The sequence below is a fragment of the Lactuca sativa genome, chromosome 2 (assembly GCF_002870075.4).
Source record: "Lactuca sativa cultivar Salinas chromosome 2, Lsat_Salinas_v11, whole genome shotgun sequence".
Lineage (NCBI taxonomy): Eukaryota > Viridiplantae > Streptophyta > Magnoliopsida > Asterales > Asteraceae > Lactuca > Lactuca sativa.
Window position 1 is genome coordinate 36,583,560 of NC_056624.2, and position 7,593 is coordinate 36,591,152.

The following is a 7,593-nucleotide window of genomic DNA, read 5'->3' on the forward strand; positions in this document are numbered from 1 at the left end:
ACGTCGTATGCAATATCTGGTAGTGTATCTTGCAAATACAATAACCGATCAACCAGCCTTCAAAACTGACTTGCTTCAATCTTTGAACTATTTGCACACTGATCCAGTTGAAGATTTTGCTCAATCGGAAAAGAACTTGGCTTACATCTCGTCATTCCATTATCTTTTAATATGTCAATAGTATACTTTCTCTATATAAGAACCATTCCACTCGATGTATTAGCCACTTCAATTTCCAACAAATACTTTAATGAACCAAAATCTTTGATACTAAATTGCTTATCAAGATCGATCTTCGTTTCATGTATTTTTGTTGTGATGTTTCTCATGATTATCACATCATCTATGTAGATTAGGGAAGCAACAAACACACTACCCTTTTCATAAACAAATAAAGATGCATTTGCATGCATTTTTTGAAGCCTAACCTTGATAACGCCAGAGTGAATTTTTGATACCGGTTGCGTGAATCCTGGTGAAGACCATATATAGATCTCTTTAAAATACAAACCCTTGTATCTCTCTCTTTACTGAAACCCTCTAGAATATTCATACAAACTTCTTCATCAAGGTCTCTATGTAAAAATGTGTTATTGACATGAAGTTGTTGAACAACCCAACCTTTCTTCATGGCTATTGCTTGCAAAGTTGTAACTGTGACAATCTTGGCCACTGGCGTGAAGTTATCATGAAAATATACCCCTCCCTTCTGAGTGTATCCTTTCGCCACAAGTCAAGCTTTGTACCTTTCAAATTTTCCATCAGGATTGTATTTTATTTTATACACCCATTTGGAATCAATGGCGTGTTTCCATTCCGGTAGATCTTCAAGTACCCATGCCTTATTTTCTTCTAAAGCCTTTATTTCATTCTTCATTGCTTCTTTCCATCGCTTACATTGGGAAGCCTTTTTGAAACACTTAGGCTCATCACTTGTGTTGATGGCTATGAGATAGTCTTTGTGTTTATTAGAATGATTTTCATATGAAATATGGTTAACAATAGAATGTACCGTGGATGAGATTTGATTGTGCATGCGCTTTGTAGGGTTTATCGACAGAGTCGTGTCAACAACAAAGTATTCAAACCTTTTGGTTGTGTTCTAGTTCTTCTTTTCCTCGAAATACTTTTCGTTTACTGACCTTCAAAATCTGTTTCACTTGAAAAACTTGGTTCTTCCATGGTTTGATAAGGAATTAGTTCACTGTCATCAATAGTGATAGTTTTGGCATCATCATTTATAAGACTTTCTTTGTTATTGTAATTAATATTTGCATCTTCATCAAAGAACTTGTTAAACATGATTTCATCTTCATTATCATTTTTAACCTTATGTGTTTGAGTTGCCGAAATTGGATAAATCTCTTCAACAAGTCTTACGTCTCTAGATGTAATTACTTTTCTATCATTGATGTCAAACACTTTGTACCCATTTTTCCCTTGTGCATAGCCTAAGAAAACACTAGGTCTCCTTTTACTTCAAACTTATCTCGTTTTTTTTATGTGTTCCTTACATAAGCAAGGCATCCAAATACTCTTATGTGTGCATATTCTGGTTTCTTACAAAATAATACCTCAAAAGGCATCTTAAAGCCTATTACCTTGGAGGGCAATCTGTTAATTATATAAGCAGTTGTCATCACACATTCACCCCATAGTTTAGTAGGCAAATTGATTTCAAACTTCAATCAGCTAGTCGTTTCAAGTAAGTGATGATGATTTCTCTCGACTACATCGTTCCGATGTGGTGTGTGAGGGCGAGTTGTTTCAAGCATTATCCCTAGTTGAGCCTAAAAGTCAATCATAACACCTAAAGTGAATTCACCACCATTATCACTCCTTATTCTCTTAATGTTCTTTCCAAACTGAGTTTTGACCATGTTGCAAAAATTTATTAGCCATTTACTTGCTTCATGCTTATGTCTAATGAGAAATATCCAAACAACCCTACTAAAATCATCTACAATGGTAAGAAAAGAATGACCTTTAAATAATGAAGGTGTTTGTAACCTACCCAAACATCATTGCAACAGATCAAAGCAATCACTTATTTTAATAAAGGTATCATAAAAGGGTAAGTGAGTATGTTTTTCCTTTACACATGAGGCACACACTTTCTTTTTCAACTGAAAAGAAAGACCGGCTAAAAAATCTACTTGATGTAATTTTGCTTCAGGAGCATGTCCTAGCCTTTTATTCCAAATTGATGCATCTGGTGTGACCTTCATTTCCTTTCTTGTTGACATGCATGTCCTAGCCTTTTATTCCAAATTGATGATTCTGGGTTATTTGACAAACAATTCTATGTCATGTGTTAGAAACAATTTACGAATTGAGTATGAGAAATGTTAAATATGATTTTGTGTGGATTTAAAAATGAAAATTTTATTTGAAAATTTAGAGTGTTACAAGTTGGTATCAGAGCCTTGGTTTGAGGGATTTGGATGTACCCTCGGGTATGTCTGGACTCAAATTGATGATTTGAGAAAGTTTTCTAAAACAATGATCTTTCTAAAAGAGCAAAAGATTTTAAAAGGAAACAAGATGATGCATTGTGTACAATCATCCAGAGCCCGGACAGTGATTTCCTAAAATACTCTAGCTTGTTTATATTATGAGATGAGATACTTTTGAGATATTAGAACGGCATGCAAGATGGTAGGCTAGGTATTTCAGGAATTTAGAGCTAGAGTTGCCTGATTCATGATGCCTTAGCCTAGAGGAATGTTGTTGATTAACACTATTTGCTTATTGCTCTTTGTGTGACAACTAATCTAGGAGGGATACATAGATGTTCATTTTAAGAGGTCTACTCAGAGAGTAGCTAGATATCCGTGAGGGATAAAGTACTTGTGAATTTGAAACGTCCCAAAAATACGACCCAAAAATTTCATTTTTCAATATAACCAAAACCATAAATCTAAGTATCATATCATAAAACCACACACTATGTATCTCAACCATAGTAAAAATACTGTGAGGAAAACTGTATCATAACTATAACATATCAAAATCAAGAAACTGAATCAACTCCCAGGATGAAAACTGAAGCTGTGGTGTGTGCGATGCCATCATCCCGAGCTCTTCCCTTTGCTTGCGGAAGTACCTGAAACCAAAACTGAAACTGTAAGCACGAAGCTTAGTGAGCTCCCCCAAACTACCACATACCATACATTACATATAAAACACATATTGGGCCTTGCCCACTGCATCGGACCGAAGTCCGGAACTAGCTGCATCGGACCAAAGTCCGGAACTGACTGCATCGGACCGAAGTCCGGAACTAACTGCATCGGACCGAAGTCCGGAACTGACTGCATCGGACCTAAGTCCGGAACTAACTGCATCGGACCGAAGTCCGGAACTGACTGCATCGGACCGAAGTCCGGAACTACTCATCATAGCATGGCATAACACATAGCAACTAACATAAACACACATATTGCATTCTGCATCGGACCATAGTCCGGAACATATAACACACAACGTGCTTGAATCACGGAGACATCAAGCATACTGAACTACTGCTTCGGACTGATGTCCGGAACTGCTACTAAGTAAATGGGTTGGCATTGTGGCCGTAGACCCGTTCCTACTGGAAGGAAACTCACCTCGTGAACTGGCTGTTGTGTGTATGGCTCTGAAAGCTATCTGCTGCTGCTCCGGTATCTCCCCGGCTACAAGTCCATAAACACACTTAATCAATGCTAATCACTGCACTGGGGTAAAATGACTCTTTTACCCTTGGTCAAAGTCAACTCTCCTGATCAAAGTCAACTCTCCTGGTCAAAGTCAACTCTCCTGGTCAAAGTCAACCCACAGTTGACCTGACTCGCCGAGTTGGGCCGCCAACTCGCCGAGTCCCTATTCTCACTTCTCGACCCTACTCGCTGCTACTCGTCGAGTATGGCATCAACTCGACGAGTTCCCTTTCGAATCAAAAACTTAGGCAATCTGCATCCGACTCGCCGAGTCATATGAACAACTCGACGAGTTGTTCTTCGAGCTAAGAAGATTGCCTTGGACTCGCCGAGTTGTATGAACAACTCGCCGAGTCCCTCCATTACTGAGTCTGACCTCAAACTCGCTGAGTCCACTCTACCACTCACTGGTCCTACTCGGCATCCCTCGAAAAGGGAAAATTGAGGACTCTCGACTCGACTCGCCGAGTCGTTCTTCCGACTCGCCGACTCGCTTGCATGCAACAACTCAAAACTCGATTCTGCTTGAATCCAGTGTATAGAACTTATAGATCTGGACTCCCTTAACTCGATTGGCACGTAAAGATTCTATCTTTACGTGCCCATATGCATCCATGAAGATAAAATAGCTCAAAAAGCATAATAAAGGTTAGATCTAGGGTTTTCATGCAAAGTATCTTCAAAAAGACAATAGATCCGGGCTCTACAACTCCTAAATGAACAGATCTAAGGATATCTCGATCTACTAAGGCATCCATACGATCATAAGGCTTGAGAAGGCATAAAACTATTACTAGAAGAGTTCCAATGGAAATTTGAAGCACAAAAGGGGGAGGGAATCCAAAGAATACCTCAATGGATTCTGATTTGCCCTTGAATCTTTGCTCTACACTTCTTCCCTTTGCTCCTATCTTCTTCTTCTTCTTCAAGCCTTCAAAATATCACACAATAACACTTAAATCACTCAAGAACGGATTAGGGTTTTCTCACAGCTCTCTGAGGGTGAAGGAGGCGAGATTGGGGCTATAAGGTGGCTTAAATAGTGAGCAACCCGGGGATTTAGGGTTTCTTCCAGACAGGCAGACTCGCCGAGTCCCGAATATGGACTCGCCGAGTCGCCGACTAACACGTGCTCGAAATCCCATCCCTACTCGGCGATTCAGGCTATCAACTCGCCGAGTCCCTCTTGTAAACTTCAAAATAAATACCATGGAATCATCATACCGGAGACGGGTCGTTACAATTCTCCCCCACTTATCTCAGACTTCGTCCTCGAAGTCTGCTACGGCTAAAACTGAAAATATCTCTGGGTAGTGCTCTCTCATCTCCTCCTCAGCCTCCCACGTCCACTCAGACCCCTTCCGGTGCTGCCACTGCACCTTCACTAACTGAATTTCCTTGTTCCTCAAGGTCTTGGTCTTCCGGTCCAGAATCGCGACCGGCCTCTCAATATAATTCAGGCTGCTATCAACCTGAATATCCTCTAGGGGAACGACTGCTGACTCATCCACCAAGCACTTCCTCAACTGAGACACATGGAAAGTGTTGTGGATTTGACTAAGCTCCTCAGAAAGATCCAACCGATAAGCAACCCGACCCACCCGGGCCAAAACCCTGAAAGGACCAATAAACCTGGGACCCAACTTGCCCCTCTTCCGGAACCTGATGACACCCTTCCAAGGTGAGACCTTCAGAAGGACCACATCACCCACCCGGAACTCCAAGTCTGAACGCCTCCTGTCGGCGTAGCTCTTCTGCCGACTCTGCGCAGTCTACAGTCTACTACGGACCTGCTAGATCAACTCGGTCGTCTTGAGCACCACCTCTGTGCTCCCGATGACTCGCTGACCGACCTCGCCCCAACAAATCGGGGTCCTACACTTCCTCCCATAAAGCATCTCAAAGGGAGGTCGATCAATGCTCGCATGATAACTGTTATTATACGAAAATTCCGCTAACGGAAGATACGTATCCCAACTGCCTCCGAAATCTAAAACACATGCCCTGAGCATGTCCTCGAGAGTCTGAATCGTCCTCTCGCTCTGCCCGTCCGTCTGAGGGTGGAAAGCGGTGCTGAAATGGAGACGAGTACCCATCTCGTCGTGGAACCGCTTCCAGAATCTGGATGTAAAACGGACATCTCGGTCTGACACCACCGATACCGGCACTCCATGACGTGCCACAATCTCTCGCACATAGATATCGGCTAAATTCTCTGTCGATATACTCTACTGGATCGGGATAAAATGAGCACTCTTCGTCAAACGATCCACTACTACCCATATCGAATCTACTCCTCGTGCGGTCCTGGGAAGCTTGGTGACAAAATCCATGGTGATGTCCTCCCATTTCCACACTGGAATGTCTAACGGCTGCATCTTGCCGTGAGGCCTCTGGTGCTCCGCCTTGACCTTCCTGCAGGTCAGGCATCTCTCAACATACCAGGCGACGTCCCGCTTCATGCAGGGCAACCAATAATCGGGTCGAAGATCTTGATACATCTTCGTCGCCCCTAGGTGGATAGAAAATCGAGACTTATGAGCCTCGTCCATCAACACCTGCCGTACTCCACCCCAGTACGGTACCCACACCCTCCCGTGAAGCGTCAGCAATCCCCGACTGTCATAATCAAACGAGGCTACTCGGCCCACTATCCTCTCACACTTCTGCCTCTCCTCCTTGAGGCCCTCAACCTGAGCCTCCTTGATCCGCTCCAACAATGGAGTGATCACTGTCATCCTCAAACACAGATCGCTGATAGGGGCTGCCGACACTTTGCGGCTTAGGGCGTCGGCCACCACGTTAGCCTTCCCTGGATGGTAAAGGATCTCACAATCGTAATCTTTTAGCACATCCAACCATCTCCTCTGCCTCATGTTCAGACTCGGCTGATCCATAAGGTACCTCAAACTCTTGTGATCCGTGTAAATAGTGTAACGGACCCCATAAAGATAATGCCTCCAAATCTTGAGGGCAAACACAACCGCCCCCAGCTCTAAATCATGGGTAGGATAGTTAGCCTCGTGAGGCTTCAACTGTCTCGAGGCGTAAGCTATCACATGGCCTCGCTGCATCAATACTGCTCCCATACCTGTGATCGAGGCATCACAGTAGACTACGAAGTCCTCTACTCCCTCTAACAAGGTAAGGATCGGAGCCTCGCACAATCTCTGTCTGAGGGTCTCGAACGTTGCCTGCTGCTCAGGCCCCCAACAAAATACCACCGACTTCTTGGTCAGTCGGGTGAGCGGCACTGCTATCTTGGAGAAATCCTGAATGAATCTCCGGTAATACCCTGCCAACCCTAGGAAGCTCTGAATCTCAGATGGAGACTTCAGGACCTACCACTGCATCACGTCCTCTATCTTGGCCGGATCTACCAAAATACCCTTCTGGTTGACGAGCTGACCAAGGAACTGCACCTCGCGCAACCAGAACTCACATTTGGAGAACTTTGCGAAAAGTCTCTCCCTCCTCAAAACCTCCAGCACCTCCCGCAGGTGCTCCTCGTGCTGCTCCTGCGTCTTGGAATACACCAAGATATCATCTATGAATACTATCACTGACCGGTCCAGCATCGGCCTGCACACGCGATTCATGAGATCCATGAACGCGGCTGGAGCATTGGTGAGCCCAAATGGCATCACCACAAACTCATAATGACCATACCTGGTCCTGAAAGCAGTCTTCTGTACATCCTCATCTCTAACCCGCATCTGATGGTAACCGGAGCGTAGATCGATCTTGGAGAACCAAGACGCTCCCTGAAGCTGATAAACAAATCATCTATCCTCGGAAGTGGGTAACGGTTCTTCACCGTGACCTTATTCAACTCCCGATAATCTATACACATACGATGCGACCCATCCTTCTTCCTCACGAACAGGATCGG